This window comes from Schistocerca nitens, unplaced genomic scaffold (genome assembly GCF_023898315.1).
Source record: "Schistocerca nitens isolate TAMUIC-IGC-003100 unplaced genomic scaffold, iqSchNite1.1 HiC_scaffold_75, whole genome shotgun sequence".
Taxonomy (NCBI): Eukaryota; Metazoa; Arthropoda; class Insecta; order Orthoptera; family Acrididae; genus Schistocerca; species Schistocerca nitens.
The window spans coordinates 27,786-49,199 of record NW_026045621.1 but is presented as its reverse complement, the minus strand read 5'-3'; the positions used below and the strand labels follow the sequence as shown (position 1 = coordinate 49,199).

General features: G+C 54.7%; 49 non-coding genes across 49 annotated transcripts; 39 read left to right on the top strand and 10 right to left on the bottom strand.

Moving 5' to 3' along the window:
- The first annotated feature begins 161 nt into the window (after nt 1–161).
- On the top strand, nt 162–234 carry Trnam-cau (transfer RNA methionine (anticodon CAU)). The gene has a single exon. It is a non-coding gene; the product is annotated as a tRNA-Met (tRNA).
- A 305-nt stretch (nt 235–539) lies between these two features.
- On the top strand, nt 540–611 carry Trnae-uuc (transfer RNA glutamic acid (anticodon UUC)). The gene has a single exon. It is a non-coding gene; the product is annotated as a tRNA-Glu (tRNA).
- Nucleotides 612–809: 198 nt separating this feature from the next.
- Trnai-aau (transfer RNA isoleucine (anticodon AAU)) lies at nt 810–883 on the top strand. Its single transcript has one exon. It is a non-coding gene; the product is annotated as a tRNA-Ile (tRNA).
- A 614-nt stretch (nt 884–1,497) lies between these two features.
- Trnag-ucc (transfer RNA glycine (anticodon UCC)) lies at nt 1,498–1,569 on the bottom strand. Its single transcript has one exon. It is a non-coding gene; the product is annotated as a tRNA-Gly (tRNA).
- A 340-nt stretch (nt 1,570–1,909) lies between these two features.
- Trnag-gcc (transfer RNA glycine (anticodon GCC)) lies at nt 1,910–1,980 on the top strand. Its single transcript has one exon. It is a non-coding gene; the product is annotated as a tRNA-Gly (tRNA).
- Nucleotides 1,981–2,361: 381 nt separating this feature from the next.
- Trnam-cau (transfer RNA methionine (anticodon CAU)) lies at nt 2,362–2,434 on the top strand. Its single transcript has one exon. It is a non-coding gene; the product is annotated as a tRNA-Met (tRNA).
- Nucleotides 2,435–2,739: 305 nt separating this feature from the next.
- Nucleotides 2,740–2,811, top strand: Trnae-uuc (transfer RNA glutamic acid (anticodon UUC)). Its single transcript has one exon. It is a non-coding gene; the product is annotated as a tRNA-Glu (tRNA).
- Nucleotides 2,812–3,009: 198 nt separating this feature from the next.
- Nucleotides 3,010–3,083, top strand: Trnai-aau (transfer RNA isoleucine (anticodon AAU)). Its single transcript has one exon. It is a non-coding gene; the product is annotated as a tRNA-Ile (tRNA).
- A 602-nt stretch (nt 3,084–3,685) lies between these two features.
- On the bottom strand, nt 3,686–3,757 carry Trnag-ucc (transfer RNA glycine (anticodon UCC)). The gene has a single exon. It is a non-coding gene; the product is annotated as a tRNA-Gly (tRNA).
- Nucleotides 3,758–4,097: 340 nt separating this feature from the next.
- On the top strand, nt 4,098–4,168 carry Trnag-gcc (transfer RNA glycine (anticodon GCC)). Its single transcript has one exon. It is a non-coding gene; the product is annotated as a tRNA-Gly (tRNA).
- A 381-nt stretch (nt 4,169–4,549) lies between these two features.
- Nucleotides 4,550–4,622, top strand: Trnam-cau (transfer RNA methionine (anticodon CAU)). Its single transcript has one exon. It is a non-coding gene; the product is annotated as a tRNA-Met (tRNA).
- Nucleotides 4,623–4,927: 305 nt separating this feature from the next.
- Nucleotides 4,928–4,999, top strand: Trnae-uuc (transfer RNA glutamic acid (anticodon UUC)). The gene has a single exon. It is a non-coding gene; the product is annotated as a tRNA-Glu (tRNA).
- A 198-nt stretch (nt 5,000–5,197) lies between these two features.
- Nucleotides 5,198–5,271, top strand: Trnai-aau (transfer RNA isoleucine (anticodon AAU)). Its single transcript has one exon. It is a non-coding gene; the product is annotated as a tRNA-Ile (tRNA).
- Nucleotides 5,272–5,873: 602 nt separating this feature from the next.
- Trnag-ucc (transfer RNA glycine (anticodon UCC)) lies at nt 5,874–5,945 on the bottom strand. Its single transcript has one exon. It is a non-coding gene; the product is annotated as a tRNA-Gly (tRNA).
- A 340-nt stretch (nt 5,946–6,285) lies between these two features.
- Nucleotides 6,286–6,356, top strand: Trnag-gcc (transfer RNA glycine (anticodon GCC)). The gene has a single exon. It is a non-coding gene; the product is annotated as a tRNA-Gly (tRNA).
- A 381-nt stretch (nt 6,357–6,737) lies between these two features.
- Trnam-cau (transfer RNA methionine (anticodon CAU)) lies at nt 6,738–6,810 on the top strand. The gene has a single exon. It is a non-coding gene; the product is annotated as a tRNA-Met (tRNA).
- A 305-nt stretch (nt 6,811–7,115) lies between these two features.
- On the top strand, nt 7,116–7,187 carry Trnae-uuc (transfer RNA glutamic acid (anticodon UUC)). Its single transcript has one exon. It is a non-coding gene; the product is annotated as a tRNA-Glu (tRNA).
- A 198-nt stretch (nt 7,188–7,385) lies between these two features.
- On the top strand, nt 7,386–7,459 carry Trnai-aau (transfer RNA isoleucine (anticodon AAU)). The gene has a single exon. It is a non-coding gene; the product is annotated as a tRNA-Ile (tRNA).
- A 614-nt stretch (nt 7,460–8,073) lies between these two features.
- Nucleotides 8,074–8,145, bottom strand: Trnag-ucc (transfer RNA glycine (anticodon UCC)). Its single transcript has one exon. It is a non-coding gene; the product is annotated as a tRNA-Gly (tRNA).
- Nucleotides 8,146–8,485: 340 nt separating this feature from the next.
- On the top strand, nt 8,486–8,556 carry Trnag-gcc (transfer RNA glycine (anticodon GCC)). Its single transcript has one exon. It is a non-coding gene; the product is annotated as a tRNA-Gly (tRNA).
- A 381-nt stretch (nt 8,557–8,937) lies between these two features.
- Nucleotides 8,938–9,010, top strand: Trnam-cau (transfer RNA methionine (anticodon CAU)). The gene has a single exon. It is a non-coding gene; the product is annotated as a tRNA-Met (tRNA).
- Nucleotides 9,011–9,315: 305 nt separating this feature from the next.
- Trnae-uuc (transfer RNA glutamic acid (anticodon UUC)) lies at nt 9,316–9,387 on the top strand. Its single transcript has one exon. It is a non-coding gene; the product is annotated as a tRNA-Glu (tRNA).
- A 198-nt stretch (nt 9,388–9,585) lies between these two features.
- Trnai-aau (transfer RNA isoleucine (anticodon AAU)) lies at nt 9,586–9,659 on the top strand. The gene has a single exon. It is a non-coding gene; the product is annotated as a tRNA-Ile (tRNA).
- Nucleotides 9,660–10,261: 602 nt separating this feature from the next.
- On the bottom strand, nt 10,262–10,333 carry Trnag-ucc (transfer RNA glycine (anticodon UCC)). Its single transcript has one exon. It is a non-coding gene; the product is annotated as a tRNA-Gly (tRNA).
- A 340-nt stretch (nt 10,334–10,673) lies between these two features.
- On the top strand, nt 10,674–10,744 carry Trnag-gcc (transfer RNA glycine (anticodon GCC)). The gene has a single exon. It is a non-coding gene; the product is annotated as a tRNA-Gly (tRNA).
- Nucleotides 10,745–11,125: 381 nt separating this feature from the next.
- Nucleotides 11,126–11,198, top strand: Trnam-cau (transfer RNA methionine (anticodon CAU)). The gene has a single exon. It is a non-coding gene; the product is annotated as a tRNA-Met (tRNA).
- Nucleotides 11,199–11,503: 305 nt separating this feature from the next.
- On the top strand, nt 11,504–11,575 carry Trnae-uuc (transfer RNA glutamic acid (anticodon UUC)). Its single transcript has one exon. It is a non-coding gene; the product is annotated as a tRNA-Glu (tRNA).
- Nucleotides 11,576–11,773: 198 nt separating this feature from the next.
- Trnai-aau (transfer RNA isoleucine (anticodon AAU)) lies at nt 11,774–11,847 on the top strand. Its single transcript has one exon. It is a non-coding gene; the product is annotated as a tRNA-Ile (tRNA).
- Nucleotides 11,848–12,449: 602 nt separating this feature from the next.
- Trnag-ucc (transfer RNA glycine (anticodon UCC)) lies at nt 12,450–12,521 on the bottom strand. Its single transcript has one exon. It is a non-coding gene; the product is annotated as a tRNA-Gly (tRNA).
- A 340-nt stretch (nt 12,522–12,861) lies between these two features.
- On the top strand, nt 12,862–12,932 carry Trnag-gcc (transfer RNA glycine (anticodon GCC)). Its single transcript has one exon. It is a non-coding gene; the product is annotated as a tRNA-Gly (tRNA).
- Nucleotides 12,933–13,312: 380 nt separating this feature from the next.
- On the top strand, nt 13,313–13,385 carry Trnam-cau (transfer RNA methionine (anticodon CAU)). The gene has a single exon. It is a non-coding gene; the product is annotated as a tRNA-Met (tRNA).
- Nucleotides 13,386–13,690: 305 nt separating this feature from the next.
- Trnae-uuc (transfer RNA glutamic acid (anticodon UUC)) lies at nt 13,691–13,762 on the top strand. The gene has a single exon. It is a non-coding gene; the product is annotated as a tRNA-Glu (tRNA).
- A 198-nt stretch (nt 13,763–13,960) lies between these two features.
- Nucleotides 13,961–14,034, top strand: Trnai-aau (transfer RNA isoleucine (anticodon AAU)). The gene has a single exon. It is a non-coding gene; the product is annotated as a tRNA-Ile (tRNA).
- Nucleotides 14,035–14,636: 602 nt separating this feature from the next.
- Nucleotides 14,637–14,708, bottom strand: Trnag-ucc (transfer RNA glycine (anticodon UCC)). The gene has a single exon. It is a non-coding gene; the product is annotated as a tRNA-Gly (tRNA).
- A 340-nt stretch (nt 14,709–15,048) lies between these two features.
- Trnag-gcc (transfer RNA glycine (anticodon GCC)) lies at nt 15,049–15,119 on the top strand. Its single transcript has one exon. It is a non-coding gene; the product is annotated as a tRNA-Gly (tRNA).
- Nucleotides 15,120–15,500: 381 nt separating this feature from the next.
- Trnam-cau (transfer RNA methionine (anticodon CAU)) lies at nt 15,501–15,573 on the top strand. The gene has a single exon. It is a non-coding gene; the product is annotated as a tRNA-Met (tRNA).
- A 305-nt stretch (nt 15,574–15,878) lies between these two features.
- On the top strand, nt 15,879–15,950 carry Trnae-uuc (transfer RNA glutamic acid (anticodon UUC)). The gene has a single exon. It is a non-coding gene; the product is annotated as a tRNA-Glu (tRNA).
- Nucleotides 15,951–16,148: 198 nt separating this feature from the next.
- On the top strand, nt 16,149–16,222 carry Trnai-aau (transfer RNA isoleucine (anticodon AAU)). Its single transcript has one exon. It is a non-coding gene; the product is annotated as a tRNA-Ile (tRNA).
- A 592-nt stretch (nt 16,223–16,814) lies between these two features.
- On the bottom strand, nt 16,815–16,886 carry Trnag-ucc (transfer RNA glycine (anticodon UCC)). The gene has a single exon. It is a non-coding gene; the product is annotated as a tRNA-Gly (tRNA).
- A 340-nt stretch (nt 16,887–17,226) lies between these two features.
- On the top strand, nt 17,227–17,297 carry Trnag-gcc (transfer RNA glycine (anticodon GCC)). Its single transcript has one exon. It is a non-coding gene; the product is annotated as a tRNA-Gly (tRNA).
- Nucleotides 17,298–17,677: 380 nt separating this feature from the next.
- Nucleotides 17,678–17,750, top strand: Trnam-cau (transfer RNA methionine (anticodon CAU)). The gene has a single exon. It is a non-coding gene; the product is annotated as a tRNA-Met (tRNA).
- Nucleotides 17,751–18,055: 305 nt separating this feature from the next.
- Trnae-uuc (transfer RNA glutamic acid (anticodon UUC)) lies at nt 18,056–18,127 on the top strand. Its single transcript has one exon. It is a non-coding gene; the product is annotated as a tRNA-Glu (tRNA).
- Nucleotides 18,128–18,325: 198 nt separating this feature from the next.
- Nucleotides 18,326–18,399, top strand: Trnai-aau (transfer RNA isoleucine (anticodon AAU)). Its single transcript has one exon. It is a non-coding gene; the product is annotated as a tRNA-Ile (tRNA).
- Nucleotides 18,400–19,001: 602 nt separating this feature from the next.
- Trnag-ucc (transfer RNA glycine (anticodon UCC)) lies at nt 19,002–19,073 on the bottom strand. Its single transcript has one exon. It is a non-coding gene; the product is annotated as a tRNA-Gly (tRNA).
- Nucleotides 19,074–19,413: 340 nt separating this feature from the next.
- Nucleotides 19,414–19,484, top strand: Trnag-gcc (transfer RNA glycine (anticodon GCC)). The gene has a single exon. It is a non-coding gene; the product is annotated as a tRNA-Gly (tRNA).
- A 381-nt stretch (nt 19,485–19,865) lies between these two features.
- On the top strand, nt 19,866–19,938 carry Trnam-cau (transfer RNA methionine (anticodon CAU)). Its single transcript has one exon. It is a non-coding gene; the product is annotated as a tRNA-Met (tRNA).
- Nucleotides 19,939–20,243: 305 nt separating this feature from the next.
- Nucleotides 20,244–20,315, top strand: Trnae-uuc (transfer RNA glutamic acid (anticodon UUC)). The gene has a single exon. It is a non-coding gene; the product is annotated as a tRNA-Glu (tRNA).
- A 198-nt stretch (nt 20,316–20,513) lies between these two features.
- On the top strand, nt 20,514–20,587 carry Trnai-aau (transfer RNA isoleucine (anticodon AAU)). Its single transcript has one exon. It is a non-coding gene; the product is annotated as a tRNA-Ile (tRNA).
- Nucleotides 20,588–21,189: 602 nt separating this feature from the next.
- Trnag-ucc (transfer RNA glycine (anticodon UCC)) lies at nt 21,190–21,261 on the bottom strand. Its single transcript has one exon. It is a non-coding gene; the product is annotated as a tRNA-Gly (tRNA).
- Nucleotides 21,262–21,414: the final 153 nt, after the last annotated feature.

The following is a 21,414-nucleotide window of genomic DNA, read 5'->3' as shown; positions in this document are numbered from 1 at the left end:
GAGTGCTGCCTATCGTTTGCAAAAGCTGCAGCAACACCGCAATCAACTGGGCTGGCAATGCACGTGTAGCAACAGAACACGTTATCCAGGAAGTACAGTGTCTTTACGTCTAACATTGGGTGTGGTACTTAGCCAGTTTCCAGGACAAGCGCTTCACCTGTGCCTCGGTAGCGCAGTAGGCAGCGCGTAAGTCTCATAATCTTAAGGTCGTGAGTTCGATCCTCACCCGGGGCATTTAATTTTCTGTGACTGATGGTGATGCTGTTGCTAGGGCACCAACTTATTTCTTGTTTTTTATCCACAACGTTTTCAACGCTTCAGCGGGAAAATGTTTACTCCCTGTTATTGCTACTTACAGCTTCCCTTTTCCTCTTCTCCTAGCACAGCATGAAGCCAAAAACATTGCTCTGAGACGTTTGAGGTGCGCGCCTTGCCAGTCAGTATGCGCAAAGACGCTCGCAAAGAGAGAAGGGCGCCGACGCGGGACACGACACGAAATGCTACAAGCGACCGTCCGATCCGCCGCAGGAACGCCCGCATCCGGTGTGGTCTAGTGGCTAGGATACCTGGCTTTCACCCAGGAGGCCCGGGTTCGATTCCCGGTACCGGAACGGAACTTTTTCCACACGAATCGTGACAAGTTTGAGCTGTCCGAGCTGCCGTTTCCCGTCCTGCTCGCAATATATCTACTGTTTCGTGACCGTCAGCAGAGTATAGACGAGGGAAGCAGACATCCGACGACCATAGAAATGGTGTACGGCTTCATGCCATACGTTTGCAGCGTAGGGCTGAGCGAGTGCAACTGTCGAGGCCCGTTAGCTCAGTTGGTTAGAGCGTCGTGCTAATAACGCGAAGGTCGTGGGTTCGATCCCCCCACGGGCCACAACGCTTTTACTACCACGAAAAGGCAGCGCCGATTTCAGCTGGCGAGTGTGATGACCAAAACATCATCACCCTGCGTGGAAGTTGACAGAGGATCCGAACCCGACTTGTCGGGAAGCGCTACAGCATTCACTCGGCAATGGCCATAATATGTTGAATACACTGGTTCTCAACCGATAAAGAGAAGATGAAAGGAAATGTCCGATTGCCGATGCGTAACAACTTTGGCCCTTGTCGGTACTTGGGCGGGAGAGCGCATGGGGACACAGGGTACTGTTGGCAGTTTTACTTCCTATTTTTCTTTCTCCTTTGTTTTCGGAGCTACAGCCCGATTCGGTCAGGGAGACGCCACCGTGAAATGAACGGGCGTGCTGTGTGTACATCGCCTCGCCTCTCCTTACCTCTCTCAGTCGTTTCTCGTGCTTGTCGTTTTGATATAGGCCGATTGGAGAGCGTCAGCTCTCGCGTCAGCTCTCGCGTCAGCTGAGCAAAGTCGAGACAAGTCGAGACAGTCGAGACACACTATAGGCTGGTCTGCAGCGAGTAAGAGGGGGAAAAAACATTAAGTTAAGGGCGCGTGGCGAAAGTACTCATACGTGACATTAAAAAGCCTGTTGCGGTGGCCGGGAATCGAACCCGGACCAACTGCTTGGAAGGCAACTATGCTGACCATTACACCACCACCGCACAAGCGAGCGCCCCGACGCCGCGCTGTGTCGGCTTCCCGCCTGTCGGCAGCGGCCGAAGGTGATCGTACCTGGCAGGCGCATTTCGAGGTAGGCTAGGGGAGCACATCCAGGCGCGTTCGGACAGCGTATCCGCGCACATTTCGCATCCTTGGCAAGAGTCGGCGCCGGCGACGCAAGAGTACGCAGAGGACCGCGTTCTGGCGGCATTTTTAAGCAGTACAGTGCAGGATTCAGCGTCTGCAGCATCTTCTCGACAGAATGCTACGGCGCTTGACGGCAGTCCCACTTTCCCTTGAGACATCTGCTCGGGAAGCAGCGTGCAGTTACTACCGGCCCGAGCATCGGTGGTTCAGTGGCAGAGTGCTCGCCTGCCACGCGGGCGGCCCGGGTTCGATTCCCGGCCGATGCATCATTTTGCTTTTCCCACGATAATGCTGCCGTGTGGCTTGCGCGCTTGAGATGCACGATCCACATGAATGTATAGCTGGATTCCCTTGAGAAGAACCGAGAACGCAGCACTCGCGGGTCCCCACTAGGACGCTCGCATGGTGTTCTACAGACTAGCGTCGGCCTGGCCTCACAAGTTGCTGTGTCCAGGTGCCTCCGAGGCACTGAACGTTAACGACAAGGAGTGCTGCCTATCGTTTGCAAAAGCTGCAGCAACACCGCAATCAACTGGGCTGGCAATGCACGTGTAGCAACAGAACACGTTATCCAGGAAGTACAGTGTCTTTACGTCTAACATTGGGTGTGGTACTTAGCCAGTTTCCAGGACAAGCGCTTCACCTGTGCCTCGGTAGCGCAGTAGGCAGCGCGTAAGTCTCATAATCTTAAGGTCGTGAGTTCGATCCTCACCCGGGGCATTTAATTTTCTGTGACTGATGGTGATGCTGTTGCTAGGGCACCAACTTATTTCTTGTTTGTTATCCACAACGTTTTCAACGCTTCAGCGGGAAAATGTTTACTCCCTGTTATTGCTACTTACAGCTTCCCTTTTCCTCTTCTCCTAGCACAGCATGAAGCCAAAAACATTGCTCTGAGACGTTTGAGGTGCGCGCCTTGCCAGTCAGTATGCGCAAAGACGCTCGCAAAGAGAGAAGGGCGCCGACGCGGGACACGACACGAAATGCTACAAGCGACCGTCCGATCCGCGTCAGGAACGCCCACATCCGGTGTGGTCTAGTGGCTAGGATACCTGGCTTTCACCCAGGAGGCCCGGGTTCGATTCCCGGTACCGGAACGGAACTTTTTCCACACGAATCGTGACAAGTTTGAGCTGTCCGAGCTGCCGTTTCCTGTCCTGCTCGCAATATATCTACTGTTTCGTGACCGTCAGCAGAGTATAGACGAGGGAAGCAGACATCCGACGACCATAGAAATGGTGTACGGCTTCATGCCATACGTTTGCAGCGTAGGGCTGAGCGAGCGCAACTGTCGAGGCCCGTTAGCTCAGTTGGTTAGAGCGTCGTGCTAATAACGCGAAGGTCGTGGGTTCGATCCCCCCACGGGCCACAACGCTTTTACTACCACGAAAAGGCAGCGCCGATTTCAGCTGGCGAGTGTGATGACCAAAAGATCATCACCCTGCGTGGAAGTTGACAGAGGATCCGAACCCGACTTGTCGGGAAGCGCTACAGCATTCACTCGGCAATGGCCATAATACGTTGAATACACTGGTTCTCAACCGATAAAGAGAAGATGAAAGGAAATGTCCGATTGCCGATGCGTAACAACTTTGGCCCTTGTCGGTACTTGGGCGGGAGAGCGCATGGGGACACAGGGTACTGTTGGCAGTTTTACTTCCTATTTTTCTTTCTCCTTTGTTTTCGGAGCTACAGCCCGGTTCGGTCAGGGAGACGCCACCGTGAAATGAACGGGCGTGCTGTGTGTACATCGCCCCGCCTCTCCTTACCTCTCTCAGTCGTTTCTCGTGCTTGTCGTTTTGATATAGGCCGATTGGAGAGCGTCAGCTCTCGCGTCAGCTGAGCAAAGTCGAGACAAGTCGAGACAGTCGAGACACACTATAGGCTGGTCTGCAGCGAGTAAGAGGGGGAAAAAACATTAAGTTAAGGGCGCGTGGCGAAAGTACTCATACGTGACATTAAAAAGCCTGTTGCGGTGGCCGGGAATCGAACCCGGACCAACTGCTTGGAAGGCAACTATGCTGACCATTACACCACCACCGCACAAGCGAGCGCCCCGACGCCGCGCTGTGTCGGCTTCCCGCCTGTCGGCAGCGGCCGAAGGTGATCGTACCTGGCAGGCGCATTTCGAGGTAGGCTAGGGGAGCACATCCAGGCGCGTTCGGACAGCGTATCCGCGCACATTTCGCATCCTTGGCAAGAGTCGGCGCCGGCGACGCAAGAGTACGCAGAGGACCGCGTTCTGGCGGCATTTTTAAGCAGTACAGTGCAGGATTCAGCGTCTGCAGCATCTTCTCGACAGAATGCTACGGCGCTTGACGGCAGTCCCACTTTCCCTTGAGACATCTGCTCGGGAAGCAGCGTGCAGTTACTACCGGCCCGAGCATCGGTGGTTCAGTGGCAGAGTGCTCGCCTGCCACGCGGGCGGCCCGGGTTCGATTCCCGGCCGATGCATCATTTTGCTTTTCCCACGATAATGCTGCCGTGTGGCTTGCGCGCTTGAGATGCACGATCCACATGAATGTATAGCTGGATTCCCTTGAGAAGAACCGAGAACGCAGCACTCGCGGGTCCCCACTAGGACGCTCGCATGGTGTTCTACAGACTAGCGTCGGCCTGGCCTCACAAGTTGCTGTGTCCAGGTGCCTCCGAGGCACTGAACGTTAACGACAAGGAGTGCTGCCTATCGTTTGCAAAAGCTGCAGCAACACCGCAATCAACTGGGCTGGCAATGCACGTGTAGCAACAGAACACGTTATCCAGGAAGTACAGTGTCTTTACGTCTAACATTGGGTGTGGTACTTAGCCAGTTTCCAGGACAAGCGCTTCACCTGTGCCTCGGTAGCGCAGTAGGCAGCGCGTAAGTCTCATAATCTTAAGGTCGTGAGTTCGATCCTCACCCGGGGCATTTAATTTTCTGTGACTGATGGTGATGCTGTTGCTAGGGCACCAACTTATTTCTTGTTTGTTATCCACAACGTTTTCAACGCTTCAGCGGGAAAATGTTTACTCCCTGTTATTGCTACTTACAGCTTCCCTTTTCCTCTTCTCCTAGCACAGCATGAAGCCAAAAACATTGCTCTGAGACGTTTGAGGTGCGCGCCTTGCCAGTCAGTATGCGCAAAGACGCTCGCAAAGAGAGAAGGGCGCCGACGCGGGACACGACACGAAATGCTACAAGCGACCGTCCGATCCGCCGCAGGAACGCCCGCATCCGGTGTGGTCTAGTGGCTAGGATACCTGGCTTTCACCCAGGAGGCCCGGGTTCGATTCCCGGTACCGGAACGGAACTTTTTCCACACGAATCGTGACAAGTTTGAGCTGTCCGAGCTGCCGTTTCCCGTCCTGCTCGCAATATATCTACTGTTTCGTGACCGTCAGCAGAGTATAGACGAGGGAAGCAGACATCCGACGACCATAGAAATGGTGTACGGCTTCATGCCATACGTTTGCAGCGTAGGGCTGAGCGAGCGCAACTGTCGAGGCCCGTTAGCTCAGTTGGTTAGAGCGTCGTGCTAATAACGCGAAGGTCGTGGGTTCGATCCCCCCACGGGCCACAACGCTTTTACTACCACGAAAAGGCAGCGCCGATTTCAGCTGGCGAGTGTGATGACCAAAACATCATCACCCTGCGTGGAAGTTGACAGAGGATCCGAACCCGACTTGTCGGGAAGCGCTACAGCATTCACTCGGCAATGGCCATAATATGTTGAATACACTGGTTCTCAACCGATAAAGAGAAGATGAAAGGAAATGTCCGATTGCCGATGCGTAACAACTTTGGCCCTTGTCGGTACTTGGGCGGGAGAGCGCATGGGGACACAGGGTACTGTTGGCAGTTTTACTTCCTATTTTTCTTTCTCCTTTGTTTTCGGAGCTACAGCCCGATTCGGTCAGGGAGACGCCACCGTGAAATGAACGGGCGTGCTGTGTGTACATCGCCTCGCCTCTCCTTACCTCTCTCAGTCGTTTCTCGTGCTTGTCGTTTTGATATAGGCCGATTGGAGAGCGTCAGCTCTCGCGTCAGCTGAGCAAAGTCGAGACAAGTCGAGACAGTCGAGACACACTATAGGCTGGTCTGCAGCGAGTAAGAGGGGGAAAAAACATTAAGTTAAGGGCGCGTGGCGAAAGTACTCATACGTGACATTAAAAAGCCTGTTGCGGTGGCCGGGAATCGAACCCGGACCAACTGCTTGGAAGGCAACTATGCTGACCATTACACCACCACCGCACAAGCGAGCGCCCCGACGCCGCGCTGTGTCGGCTTCCCGCCTGTCGGCAGCGGCCGAAGGTGATCGTACCTGGCAGGCGCATTTCGAGGTAGGCTAGGGGAGCACATCCAGGCGCGTTCGGACAGCGTATCCGCGCACATTTCGCATCCTTGGCAAGAGTCGGCGCCGGCGACGCAAGAGTACGCAGAGGACCGCGTTCTGGCGGCATTTTTAAGCAGTACAGTGCAGGATTCAGCGTCTGCAGCATCTTCTCGACAGAATGCTACGGCGCTTGACGGCAGTCCCACTTTCCCTTGAGACATCTGCTCGGGAAGCAGCGTGCAGTTACTACCGGCCCGAGCATCGGTGGTTCAGTGGCAGAGTGCTCGCCTGCCACGCGGGCGGCCCGGGTTCGATTCCCGGCCGATGCATCATTTTGCTTTTCCCACGATAATGCTGCCGTGTGGCTTGCGCGCTTGAGATGCACGATCCACATGAATGTATAGCTGGATTCCCTTGAGAAGAACCGAGAACGCAGCACTCGCGGGTCCCCACTAGGACGCTCGCATGGTGTTCTACAGACTAGCGTCGGCCTGGCCTCACAAGTTGCTGTGTCCAGGTGCCTCCGAGGCACTGAACGTTAACGACAAGGAGTGCTGCCTATCGTTTGCAAAAGCTGCAGCAACACCGCAATCAACTGGGCTGGCAATGCACGTGTAGCAACAGAACACGTTATCCAGGAAGTACAGTGTCTTTACGTCTAACATTGGGTGTGGTACTTAGCCAGTTTCCAGGACAAGCGCTTCACCTGTGCCTCGGTAGCGCAGTAGGCAGCGCGTAAGTCTCATAATCTTAAGGTCGTGAGTTCGATCCTCACCCGGGGCATTTAATTTTCTGTGACTGATGGTGATGCTGTTGCTAGGGCACCAACTTATTTCTTGTTTTTTATCCACAACGTTTTCAACGCTTCAGCGGGAAAATGTTTACTCCCTGTTATTGCTACTTACAGCTTCCCTTTTCCTCTTCTCCTAGCACAGCATGAAGCCAAAAACATTGCTCTGAGACGTTTGAGGTGCGCGCCTTGCCAGTCAGTATGCGCAAAGACGCTCGCAAAGAGAGAAGGGCGCCGACGCGGGACACGACACGAAATGCTACAAGCGACCGTCCGATCCGCCGCAGGAACGCCCGCATCCGGTGTGGTCTAGTGGCTAGGATACCTGGCTTTCACCCAGGAGGCCCGGGTTCGATTCCCGGTACCGGAACGGAACTTTTTCCACACGAATCGTGACAAGTTTGAGCTGTCCGAGCTGCCGTTTCCCGTCCTGCTCGCAATATATCTACTGTTTCGTGACCGTCAGCAGAGTATAGACGAGGGAAGCAGACATCCGACGACCATAGAAATGGTGTACGGCTTCATGCCATACGTTTGCAGCGTAGGGCTGAGCGAGTGCAACTGTCGAGGCCCGTTAGCTCAGTTGGTTAGAGCGTCGTGCTAATAACGCGAAGGTCGTGGGTTCGATCCCCCCACGGGCCACAACGCTTTTACTACCACGAAAAGGCAGCGCCGATTTCAGCTGGCGAGTGTGATGACCAAAACATCATCACCCTGCGTGGAAGTTGACAGAGGATCCGAACCCGACTTGTCGGGAAGCGCTACAGCATTCACTCGGCAATGGCCATAATATGTTGAATACACTGGTTCTCAACCGATAAAGAGAAGATGAAAGGAAATGTCCGATTGCCGATGCGTAACAACTTTGGCCCTTGTCGGTACTTGGGCGGGAGAGCGCATGGGGACACAGGGTACTGTTGGCAGTTTTACTTCCTATTTTTCTTTCTCCTTTGTTTTCGGAGCTACAGCCCGATTCGGTCAGGGAGACGCCACCGTGAAATGAACGGGCGTGCTGTGTGTACATCGCCTCGCCTCTCCTTACCTCTCTCAGTCGTTTCTCGTGCTTGTCGTTTTGATATAGGCCGATTGGAGAGCGTCAGCTCTCGCGTCAGCTCTCGCGTCAGCTGAGCAAAGTCGAGACAAGTCGAGACAGTCGAGACACACTATAGGCTGGTCTGCAGCGAGTAAGAGGGGGAAAAAACATTAAGTTAAGGGCGCGTGGCGAAAGTACTCATACGTGACATTAAAAAGCCTGTTGCGGTGGCCGGGAATCGAACCCGGACCAACTGCTTGGAAGGCAACTATGCTGACCATTACACCACCACCGCACAAGCGAGCGCCCCGACGCCGCGCTGTGTCGGCTTCCCGCCTGTCGGCAGCGGCCGAAGGTGATCGTACCTGGCAGGCGCATTTCGAGGTAGGCTAGGGGAGCACATCCAGGCGCGTTCGGACAGCGTATCCGCGCACATTTCGCATCCTTGGCAAGAGTCGGCGCCGGCGACGCAAGAGTACGCAGAGGACCGCGTTCTGGCGGCATTTTTAAGCAGTACAGTGCAGGATTCAGCGTCTGCAGCATCTTCTCGACAGAATGCTACGGCGCTTGACGGCAGTCCCACTTTCCCTTGAGACATCTGCTCGGGAAGCAGCGTGCAGTTACTACCGGCCCGAGCATCGGTGGTTCAGTGGCAGAGTGCTCGCCTGCCACGCGGGCGGCCCGGGTTCGATTCCCGGCCGATGCATCATTTTGCTTTTCCCACGATAATGCTGCCGTGTGGCTTGCGCGCTTGAGATGCACGATCCACATGAATGTATAGCTGGATTCCCTTGAGAAGAACCGAGAACGCAGCACTCGCGGGTCCCCACTAGGACGCTCGCATGGTGTTCTACAGACTAGCGTCGGCCTGGCCTCACAAGTTGCTGTGTCCAGGTGCCTCCGAGGCACTGAACGTTAACGACAAGGAGTGCTGCCTATCGTTTGCAAAAGCTGCAGCAACACCGCAATCAACTGGGCTGGCAATGCACGTGTAGCAACAGAACACGTTATCCAGGAAGTACAGTGTCTTTACGTCTAACATTGGGTGTGGTACTTAGCCAGTTTCCAGGACAAGCGCTTCACCTGTGCCTCGGTAGCGCAGTAGGCAGCGCGTAAGTCTCATAATCTTAAGGTCGTGAGTTCGATCCTCACCCGGGGCATTTAATTTTCTGTGACTGATGGTGATGCTGTTGCTAGGGCACCAACTTATTTCTTGTTTGTTATCCACAACGTTTTCAACGCTTCAGCGGGAAAATGTTTACTCCCTGTTATTGCTACTTACAGCTTCCCTTTTCCTCTTCTCCTAGCACAGCATGAAGCCAAAAACATTGCTCTGAGACGTTTGAGGTGCGCGCCTTGCCAGTCAGTATGCGCAAAGACGCTCGCAAAGAGAGAAGGGCGCCGACGCGGGACACGACACGAAATGCTACAAGCGACCGTCCGATCCGCGTCAGGAACGCCCACATCCGGTGTGGTCTAGTGGCTAGGATACCTGGCTTTCACCCAGGAGGCCCGGGTTCGATTCCCGGTACCGGAACGGAACTTTTTCCACACGAATCGTGACAAGTTTGAGCTGTCCGAGCTGCCGTTTCCCGTCCTGCTCGCAATATATCTACTGTTTCGTGACCGTCAGCAGAGTATAGACGAGGGAAGCAGACATCCGACGACCATAGAAATGGTGTACGGCTTCATGCCATACGTTTGCAGCGTAGGGCTGAGCGAGCGCAACTGTCGAGGCCCGTTAGCTCAGTTGGTTAGAGCGTCGTGCTAATAACGCGAAGGTCGTGGGTTCGATCCCCCCACGGGCCACAACGCTTTTACTACCACGAAAAGGCAGCGCCGATTTCAGCTGGCGAGTGTGATGACCAAAAGATCATCACCCTGCGTGGAAGTTGACAGAGGATCCGAACCCGACTTGTCGGGAAGCGCTACAGCATTCACTCGGCAATGGCCATAATACGTTGAATACACTGGTTCTCAACCGATAAAGAGAAGATGAAAGGAAATGTCCGATTGCCGATGCGTAACAACTTTGGCCCTTGTCGGTACTTGGGCGGGAGAGCGCATGGGGACACAGGGTACTGTTGGCAGTTTTACTTCCTATTTTTCTTTCTCCTTTGTTTTCGGAGCTACAGCCCGGTTCGGTCAGGGAGACGCCACCGTGAAATGAACGGGCGTGCTGTGTGTACATCGCCCCGCCTCTCCTTACCTCTCTCAGTCGTTTCTCGTGCTTGTCGTTTTGATATAGGCCGATTGGAGAGCGTCAGCTCTCGCGTCAGCTGAGCAAAGTCGAGACAAGTCGAGACAGTCGAGACACACTATAGGCTGGTCTGCAGCGAGTAAGAGGGGGAAAAAACATTAAGTTAAGGGCGCGTGGCGAAAGTACTCATACGTGACATTAAAAAGCCTGTTGCGGTGGCCGGGAATCGAACCCGGACCAACTGCTTGGAAGGCAACTATGCTGACCATTACACCACCACCGCACAAGCGAGCGCCCCGACGCCGCGCTGTGTCGGCTTCCCGCCTGTCGGCAGCGGCCGAAGGTGATCGTACCTGGCAGGCGCATTTCGAGGTAGGCTAGGGGAGCACATCCAGGCGCGTTCGGACAGCGTATCCGCGCACATTTCGCATCCTTGGCAAGAGTCGGCGCCGGCGACGCAAGAGTACGCAGAGGACCGCGTTCTGGCGGCATTTTTAAGCAGTACAGTGCAGGATTCAGCGTCTGCAGCATCTTCTCGACAGAATGCTACGGCGCTTGACGGCAGTCCCACTTTCCCTTGAGACATCTGCTCGGGAAGCAGCGTGCAGTTACTACCGGCCCGAGCATCGGTGGTTCAGTGGCAGAGTGCTCGCCTGCCACGCGGGCGGCCCGGGTTCGATTCCCGGCCGATGCATCATTTTGCTTTTCCCACGATAATGCTGCCGTGTGGCTTGCGCGCTTGAGATGCACGATCCACATGAATGTATAGCTGGATTCCCTTGAGAAGAACCGAGAACGCAGCACTCGCGGGTCCCCACTAGGACGCTCGCATGGTGTTCTACAGACTAGCGTCGGCCTGGCCTCACAAGTTGCTGTGTCCAGGTGCCTCCGAGGCACTGAACGTTAACGACAAGGAGTGCTGCCTATCGTTTGCAAAAGCTGCAGCAACACCGCAATCAACTGGGCTGGCAATGCACGTGTAGCAACAGAACACGTTATCCAGGAAGTACAGTGTCTTTACGTCTAACATTGGGTGTGGTACTTAGCCAGTTTCCAGGACAAGCGCTTCACCTGTGCCTCGGTAGCGCAGTAGGCAGCGCGTAAGTCTCATAATCTTAAGGTCGTGAGTTCGATCCTCACCCGGGGCATTTAATTTTCTGTGACTGATGGTGATGCTGTTGCTAGGGCACCAACTTATTTCTTGTTTGTTATCCACAACGTTTTCAACGCTTCAGCGGGAAAATGTTTACTCCCTGTTATTGCTACTTACAGCTTCCCTTTTCCTCTTCTCCTAGCACAGCATGAAGCCAAAAACATTGCTCTGAGACGTTTGAGGTGCGCGCCTTGCCAGTCAGTATGCGCAAAGACGCTCGCAAAGAGAGAAGGGCGCCGACGCGGGACACGACACGAAATGCTACAAGCGACCGTCCGATCCGCCGCAGGAACGCCCGCATCCGGTGTGGTCTAGTGGCTAGGATACCTGGCTTTCACCCAGGAGGCCCGGGTTCGATTCCCGGTACCGGAACGGAACTTTTTCCACACGAATCGTGACAAGTTTGAGCTGTCCGAGCTGCCGTTTCCCGTCCTGCTCGCAATATATCTACTGTTTCGTGACCGTCAGCAGAGTATAGACGAGGGAAGCAGACATCCGACGACCATAGAAATGGTGTACGGCTTCATGCCATACGTTTGCAGCGTAGGGCTGAGCGAGTGCAACTGTCGAGGCCCGTTAGCTCAGTTGGTTAGAGCGTCGTGCTAATAACGCGAAGGTCGTGGGTTCGATCCCCCCACGGGCCACAACGCTTTTACTACCACGAAAAGGCAGCGCCGATTTCAGCTGGCGAGTGTGATGACCAAAACATCATCACCCTGCGTGGAAGTTGACAGAGGATCCGAACCCGACTTGTCGGGAAGCGCTACAGCATTCACTCGGCAATGGCCATAATATGTTGAATACACTGGTTCTCAACCGATAAAGAGAAGATGAAAGGAAATGTCCGATTGCCGATGCGTAACAACTTTGGCCCTTGTCGGTACTTGGGCGGGAGAGCGCATGGGGACACAGGGTACTGTTGGCAGTTTTACTTCCTATTTTTCTTTCTCCTTTGTTTTCGGAGCTACAGCCCGATTCGGTCAGGGAGACGCCACCGTGAAATGAACGGGCGTGCTGTGTGTACATCGCCTCGCCTCTCCTTACCTCTCTCAGTCGTTTCTCGTGCTTGTCGTTTTGATATAGGCCGATTGGAGAGCGTCAGCTCTCGCGTCAGCTGAGCAAAGTCGAGACAAGTCGAGACAGTCGAGACACACTATAGGCTGGTCTGCAGCGAGTAAGAGGGGGAAAAAACATTAAGTTAAGGGCGCGTGGCGAAAGTACTCATACGTGACATTAAAAAGCCTGTTGCGGTGGCCGGGAATCGAACCCGGACCAACTGCTTGGAAGGCAACTATGCTGACCATTACACCACCACCGCACAAGCGAGCGCCCCGACGCCGCGCTGTGTCGGCTTCCCGCCTGTCGGCAGCGGCCGAAGGTGATCGTACCTGGCAGGCGCATTTCGAGGTAGGCTAGGGGAGCACATCCAGGCGCGTTCGGACAGCGTATCCGCGCACATTTCGCATCCTTGGCAAGAGTCGGCGCCGGCGACGCAAGAGTACGCAGAGGACCGCGTTCTGGCGGCATTTTTAAGCAGTACAGTGCAGGATTCAGCGTCTGCAGCATCTTCTCGACAGAATGCTACGGCGCTTGACGGCAGTCCCACTTTCCCTTGAGACATCTGCTCGGGAAGCAGCGTGCAGTTACTACCGGCCCGAGCATCGGTGGTTCAGTGGCAGAGTGCTCGCCTGCCACGCGGGCGGCCCGGGTTCGATTCCCGGCCGATGCATCATTTTGCTTTTCCCACGATAATGCTGCCGTGTGGCTTGCGCGCTTGAGATGCACGATCCACATGAATGTATAGCTGGATTCCCTTGAGAAGAACCGAGAACGCAGCACTCGCGGGTCCCCACTAGGACGCTCGCATGGTGTTCTACAGACTAGCGTCGGCCTGGCCTCGCAAGTTGCTGTGTCCAGGTGCCTCCGAGGCACTGAACGTTAACGACAAGGAGTGCTGCCTATCGTTTGCAAATCTGCAGCAACACCGCAATCAACTGGGCTGGCAATGCACGTGTAGCAACAGAACACGTTATCCAGGAAGTACAGTGTCTTTACGTCTAACATTGGGTGTGGTACTTACCCAGTTTCCAGGACAAGCGCTTCACCTGTGCCTCGGTAGCGCAGTAGGCAGCGCGTAAGTCTCATAATCTTAAGGTCGTGAGTTCGATCCTCACCCGGGGCATTTAATTTTCTGTGACTGATGGTGATGCTGTTGCTAGGGCACCAACTTATTTCTTGTTTTTTATCCACAACGTTTTCAACGCTTCAGCGGGAAAATGTTTACTCCCTGTTATTGCTACTTACAGCTTCCCTTTTCCTCTTCTCCTAGCACAGCATGAAGCCAAAAACATTGCTCTGAGACGTTTGAGGTGCGCGCCTTGCCAGTCAGTATGCGCAAAGACGCTCGCAAAGAGAGAAGGGCGCCGACGCGGGACACGACACGAAATGCTACAAGCGACCGTCCGATCCGCCGCAGGAACGCCCGCATCCGGTGTGGTCTAGTGGCTAGGATACCTGGCTTTCACCCAGGAGGCCCGGGTTCGATTCCCGGTACCGGAACGGAACTTTTTCCACACGAATCGTGACAAGTTTGAGCTGTCCGAGCTGCCGTTTCCCGTCCTGCTCGCAATATATCTACTGTTTCGTGACCGTCAGCAGAGTATAGACGAGGGAAGCAGACATCCGACGACCATAGAAATGGTGTACGGCTTCATGCCATACGTTTGCAGCGTAGGGCTGAGCGAGTGCAACTGTCGAGGCCCGTTAGCTCAGTTGGTTAGAGCGTCGTGCTAATAACGCGAAGGTCGTGGGTTCGATCCCCCCACGGGCCACAACGCTTTTACTACCACGAAAAGGCAGCGCCGATTTCAGCTGGCGAGTGTGATGACCAAAACATCATCACCCTGCGTGGAAGTTGACAGAGGATCCGAACCCGACTTGTCGGGAAGCGCTACAGCATTCACTCGGCAATGGCCATAATATGTTGAATACACTGGTTCTCAACCGATAAAGAGAAGATGAAAGGAAATGTCCGATTGCCGATGCGTAACAACTTTGGCCCTTGTCGGTACTTGGGCGGGAGAGCGCATGGGGACACAGGGTACTGTTGGCAGTTTTACTTCCTATTTTTCTTTCTCCTTTGTTTTCGGAGCTACAGCCCGATTCGGTCAGGGAGACGCCACCGTGAAATGAACGGGCGTGCTGTGTGTACATCGCCTCGCCTCTCCTTACCTCTCTCAGTCGTTTCTCGTGCTTGTCGTTTTGATATAGGCCGATTGGAGAGCGTCAGCTCTCGCGTCAGCTGAGCAAAGTCGAGACAAGTCGAGACAGTCGAGACACACTATAGGCTGGTCTGCAGCGAGTAAGAGGGGGAAAAAACATTAAGTTAAGGGCGCGTGGCGAAAGTACTCATACGTGACATTAAAAAGCCTGTTGCGGTGGCCGGGAATCGAACCCGGACCAACTGCTTGGAAGGCAACTATGCTGACCATTACACCACCACCGCACAAGCGAGCGCCCCGACGCCGCGCTGTGTCGGCTTCCCGCCTGTCGGCAGCGGCCGAAGGTGATCGTACCTGGCAGGCGCATTTCGAGGTAGGCTAGGGGAGCACATCCAGGCGCGTTCGGACAGCGTATCCGCGCACATTTCGCATCCTTGGCAAGAGTCGGCGCCGGCGACGCAAGAGTACGCAGAGGACCGCGTTCTGGCGGCATTTTTAAGCAGTACAGTGCAGGATTCAGCGTCTGCAGCATCTTCTCGACAGAATGCTACGGCGCTTGACGGCAGTCCCACTTTCCCTTGAGACATCTGCTCGGGAAGCAGCGTGCAGTTACTACCGGCCCGAGCATCGGTGGTTCAGTGGCAGAGTGCTCGCCTGCCACGCGGGCGGCCCGGGTTCGATTCCCGGCCGATGCATCATTTTGCTTTTCCCACGATAATGCTGCCGTGTGGCTTGCGCGCTTGAGATGCACGATCCACATGAATGTATAGCTGGATTCCCTTGAGAAGAACCGAGAACGCAGCACTCGCGGGTCCCCACTAGGACGCTCGCATGGTGTTCTACAGACTAGCGTCGGCCTGGCCTCACAAGTTGCTGTGTCCAGGTGCCTCCGAGGCACTGAACGTTAACGACAAGGAGTGCTGCCTATCGTTTGCAAAAGCTGCAGCAACACCGCAATCAACTGGGCTGGCAATGCACGTGTAGCAACAGAACACGTTATCCAGGAAGTACAGTGTCTTTACGTCTAACATTGGGTGTGGTACTTAGCCAGTTTCCAGGACAAGCGCTTCACCTGTGCCTCGGTAGCGCAGTAGGCAGCGCGTAAGTCTCATAATCTTAAGGTCGTGAGTTCGATCCTCACCCGGGGCATTTAATTTTCTGTGACTGATGGTGATGCTGTTGCTAGGGCACCAACTTATTTCTTGTTTGTTATCCACAACGTTTTCAACGCTTCAGCGGGAAAATGTTTACTCCCTGTTATTGCTACTTACAGCTTCCCTTTTCCTCTTCTCCTAGCACAGCATGAAGCCAAAAACATTGCTCTGAGACGTTTGAGGTGCGCGCCTTGCCAGTCAGTATGCGCAAAGACGCTCGCAAAGAGAGAAGGGCGCCGACGCGGGACACGACACGAAATGCTACAAGCGACCGTCCGATCCGCGTCAGGAACGCCCGCATCCGGTGTGGTCTAGTGGCTAGGATACCTGGCTTTCACCCAGGAGGCCCGGGTTCGATTCCCGGTACCGGAACGGAACTTTTTCCACACGAATCGTGACAAGTTTGAGCTGTCCGAGCTGCCGTTTCCCGTCCTGCTCGCAATATATCTACTGTTTCGTGACCGTCAGCAGAGTATAGACGAGGGAAGCAGACATCCGACGACCATAGAAATGGTGTACGGCTTCATGCCATACGTTTGCAGCGTAGGGCTGAGCGAGCGCAACTGTCGAGGCCCGTTAGCTCAGTTGGTTAGAGCGTCGTGCTAATAACGCGAAGGTCGTGGGTTCGATCCCCCCACGGGCCACAACGCTTTTACTACCACGAAAAGGCAGCGCCGATTTCAGCTGGCGAGTGTGATGACCAAAACATCATCACCCTGCGTGGAAGTTGACAGAGGATCCGAACCCGACTTGTCGGGAAGCGCTACAGCATTCACTCGGCAATGGCCATAATATGTTGAATACACTGGTTCTCAACCGATAAAGAGAAGATGAAAGGAAATGTCCGATTGCCGATGCGTAACAACTTTGGCCCTTGTCGGTACTTGGGCGGGAGAGCGCATGGGGACACAGGGTACTGTTGGCAGTTTTACTTCCTATTTTTCTTTCTCCTTTGTTTTCGGAGCTACAGCCCGATTCGGTCAGGGAGACGCCACCGTGAAATGAACGGGCGTGCTGTGTGTACATCGCCTCGCCTCTCCTTACCTCTCTCAGTCGTTTCTCGTGCTTGTCGTTTTGATATAGGCCGATTGGAGAGCGTCAGCTCTCGCGTCAGCTGAGCAAAGTCGAGACAGTCGAGACACACTATAGGCTGGTCTGCAGCGAGTAAGAGGGGGAAAAAACATTAAGTTAAGGGCGCGTGGCGAAAGTACTCATACGTGACATTAAAAAGCCTGTTGCGGTGGCCGGGAATCGAACCCGGACCAACTGCTTGGAAGGCAACTATGCTGACCATTACACCACCACCGCACAAGCGAGCGCCCCGACGCCGCGCTGTGTCGGCTTCCCGCCTGTCGGCAGCGGCCGAAGGTGATCGTACCTGGCAGGCGCATTTCGAGGTAGGCTAGGGGAGCACATCCAGGCGCGTTCGGACAGCGTATCCGCGCACATTTCGCATCCTTGGCAAGAGTCGGCGCCGGCGACGCAAGAGTACGCAGAGGACCGCGTTCTGGCGGCATTTTTAAGCAGTACAGTGCAGGATTCAGCGTCTGCAGCATCTTCTCGACAGAATGCTACGGCGCTTGACGGCAGTCCCACTTTCCCTTGAGACATCTGCTCGGGAAGCAGCGTGCAGTTACTACCGGCCCGAGCATCGGTGGTTCAGTGGTAGAATGCTCGCCTGCCACGCGGGCGGCCCGGGTTCGATTCCCGGCCGATGCATCATTTTGCTTTTCCCACGATAATGCTGCCGTGTGGCTTGCGCGCTTGAGATGCACGATCCACATGAATGTATAGCAGGATTCCCTTGAGAAGAACCGAGAACGCAGCACTCGCGGGTCCCCACTAGGACGCTCGCATGGTGTTCTACAGACTAGCGTCGGCCTGGCCTCGCAAGTTGCTGTGTCCAGGTGCCTCCGAGGCACTGAACGTTAACGACAAGGAGTGCTGCCTATCGTTTGCAAATCTGCAGCAACACCGCAATCAACTGGGCTGGCAATGCACGTGTAGCAACAGAACACGTTATCCAGGAAGTACAGTGTCTTTACGTCTAACATTGGGTGTGGTACTTACCCAGTTTCCAGGACAAGCGCTTCACCTGTGCCTCGGTAGCGCAGTAGGCAGCGCGTAAGTCTCATAATCTTAAGGTCGTGAGTTCGATCCTCACCCGGGGCATTTAATTTTCTGTGACTGATGGTGATGCTGTTGCTAGGGCACCAACTTATTTCTTGTTTTTTATCCACAACGTTTTCAACGCTTCAGCGGGAAAATGTTTACTCCCTGTTATTGCTACTTACAGCTTCCCTTTTCCTCTTCTCCTAGCACAGCATGAAGCCAAAAACATTGCTCTGAGACGTTTGAGGTGCGCGCCTTGCCAGTCAGTATGCGCAAAGACGCTCGCAAAGAGAGAAGGGCGCCGACGCGGGACACGACACGAAATGCTACAAGCGACCGTCCGATCCGCCGCAGGAACGCCCGCATCCGGTGTGGTCTAGTGGCTAGGATACCTGGCTTTCACCCAGGAGGCCCGGGTTCGATTCCCGGTACCGGAACGGAACTTTTTCCACACGAATCGTGACAAGTTTGAGCTGTCCGAGCTGCCGTTTCCCGTCCTGCTCGCAATATATCTACTGTTTCGTGACCGTCAGCAGAGTATAGACGAGGGAAGCAGACATCCGACGACCATAGAAATGGTGTACGGCTTCATGCCATACGTTTGCAGCGTAGGGCTGAGCGAGTGCAACTGTCGAGGCCCGTTAGCTCAGTTGGTTAGAGCGTCGTGCTAATAACGCGAAGGTCGTGGGTTCGATCCCCCCACGGGCCACAACGCTTTTACTACCACGAAAAGGCAGCGCCGATTTCAGCTGGCGAGTGTGATGACCAAAACATCATCACCCTGCGTGGAAGTTGACAGAGGATCCGAACCCGACTTGTCGGGAAGCGCTACAGCATTCACTCGGCAATGGCCATAATATGTTGAATACACTGGTTCTCAACCGATAAAGAGAAGATGAAAGGAAATGTCCGATTGCCGATGCGTAACAACTTTGGCCCTTGTCGGTACTTGGGCGGGAGAGCGCATGGGGACACAGGGTACTGTTGGCAGTTTTACTTCCTATTTTTCTTTCTCCTTTGTTTTCGGAGCTACAGCCCGATTCGGTCAGGGAGACGCCACCGTGAAATGAACGGGCGTGCTGTGTGTACATCGCCTCGCCTCTCCTTACCTCTCTCAGTCGTTTCTCGTGCTTGTCGTTTTGATATAGGCCGATTGGAGAGCGTCAGCTCTCGCGTCAGCTGAGCAAAGTCGAGACAAGTCGAGACAGTCGAGACACACTATAGGCTGGTCTGCAGCGAGTAAGAGGGGGAAAAAACATTAAGTTAAGGGCGCGTGGCGAAAGTACTCATACGTGACATTAAAAAGCCTGTTGCGGTGGCCGGGAATCGAACCCGGACCAACTGCTTGGAAGGCAACTATGCTGACCATTACACCACCACCGCACAAGCGAGCGCCCCGACGCCGCGCTGTGTCGGCTTCCCGCCTGTCGGCAGCGGCCGAAGGTGATCGTACCTGGCAGGCGCATTTCGAGGTAGGCTAGGGGAGCACATCCAGGCGCGTTCGGACAGCGTATCCGCGCACATTTCGCATCCTTGGCAAGAGTCGGCGCCGGCGACGCAAGAGTACGCAGAGGACCGCGTTCTGGCGGCATTTTTAAGCAGTACAGTGCAGGATTCAGCGTCTGCAGCATCTTCTCGACAGAATGCTACGGCGCTTGACGGCAGTCCCACTTTCCCTTGAGACATCTGCTCGGGAAGCAGCGTGCAGTTACTACCGGCCCGAGCATCGGTGGTTCAGTGGCAGAGTGCTCGCCTGCCACGCGGGCGGCCCGGGTTCGATTCCCGGCCGATGCATCATTTTGCTTTTCCCACGATAATGCTGCCGTGTGGCTTGCGCGCTTGAGATGCACGATCCACATGAATGTATAGCTGGATTCCCTTGAGAAGAACCGAGAACGCAGCACTCGCGGGTCCCCACTAGGACGCTCGCATGGTGTTCTACAGACTAGCGTCGGCCTGGCCTCACAAGTTGCTGTGTCCAGGTGCCTCCGAGGCACTGAACGTTAACGACAAGGAGTGCTGCCTATCGTTTGCAAAAGCTGCAGCAACACCGCAATCAACTGGGCTGGCAATGCACGTGTAGCAACAGAACACGTTATCCAGGAAGTACAGTGTCTTTACGTCTAACATTGGGTGTGGTACTTAGCCAGTTTCCAGGACAAGCGCTTCACCTGTGCCTCGGTAGCGCAGTAGGCAGCGCGTAAGTCTCATAATCTTAAGGTCGTGAGTTCGATCCTCACCCGGGGCATTTAATTTTCTGTGACTGATGGTGATGCTGTTGCTAGGGCACCAACTTATTTCTTGTTTGTTATCCACAACGTTTTCAACGCTTCAGCGGGAAAATGTTTACTCCCTGTTATTGCTACTTACAGCTTCCCTTTTCCTCTTCTCCTAGCACAGCATGAAGCCAAAAACATTGCTCTGAGACGTTTGAGGTGCGCGCCTTGCCAGTCAGTATGCGCAAAGACGCTCGCAAAGAGAGAAGGGCGCCGACGCGGGACACGACACGAAATGCTACAAGCGACCGTCCGATCCGCGTCAGGAACGCCCACATCCGGTGTGGTCTAGTGGCTAGGATACCTGGCTTTCACCCAGGAGGCCCGGGTTCGATTCCCGGTACCGGACCGGAACTTTTTCCACACGAATCGTGACAAGTTTGAGCTGTCCGAGCTGCCGTTTCCCGTCCTGCTCGCAATATATCTACTGTTTCGTGACCGTCAGCAGAGTATAGACGAGGGAAGCAGACATCCGACGACCATAGAAATGGTGTACGGCTTCATGCCATACGTTTGCAGCGTAGGGCTGAGCGAGCGCAACTGTCGAGGCCCGTTAGCTCAGTTGGTTAGAGCGTCGTGCTAATAACGCGAAGGTCGTGGGTTCGATCCCCCCACGGGCCACAACGCTTTTACTACCACGAAAAGGCAGCGCCGATTTCAGCTGGCGAGTGTGATGACCAAAACATCATCACCCTGCGTGGAAGTTGACAGAGGATCCGAACCCGACTTGTCGGGAAGCGCTACAGCATTCACTCGGCAATGGCCATAATATGTTGAATACACTGGTTCTCAACCGATAAAGAGAAGATGAAAGGAAATGTCCGATTGCCGATGCGTAACAACTTTGGCCCTTGTCGGTACTTGGGCGGGAGAGCGCATGGGGACACAGGGTACTGTTGGCAGTTTTACTTCCTATTTTTCTTTCTCCTTTGTTTTCGGAGCTACAGCCCGATTCGGTCAGGGAGACGCCACCGTGAAATGAACGGGCGTGCTGTGTGTACATCGCCTCGCCTCTCCTTACCTCTCTCAGTCGTTTCTCGTGCTTGTCGTTTTGATATAGGCCGATTGGAGAGCGTCAGCTCTCGCGTCAGCTGAGCAAAGTCGAGACAAGTCGAGACAGTCGAGACACACTATAGGCTGGTCTGCAGCGAGTAAGAGGGGGAAAAAACATTAAGTTAAGGGCGCGTGGCGAAAGTACTCATACGTGACATTAAAAAGCCTGTTGCGGTGGCCGGGAATCGAACCCGGACCAACTGCTTGGAAGGCAACTATGCTGACCATTACACCACCACCGCACAAGCGAGCGCCCCGACGCCGCGCTGTGTCGGCTTCCCGCCTGTCGGCAGCGGCCGAAGGTGATCGTACCTGGCAGGCGCATTTCGAGGTAGGCTAGGGGAGCACATCCAGGCGCGTTCGGACAGCGTATCCGCGCACATTTCGCATCCTTG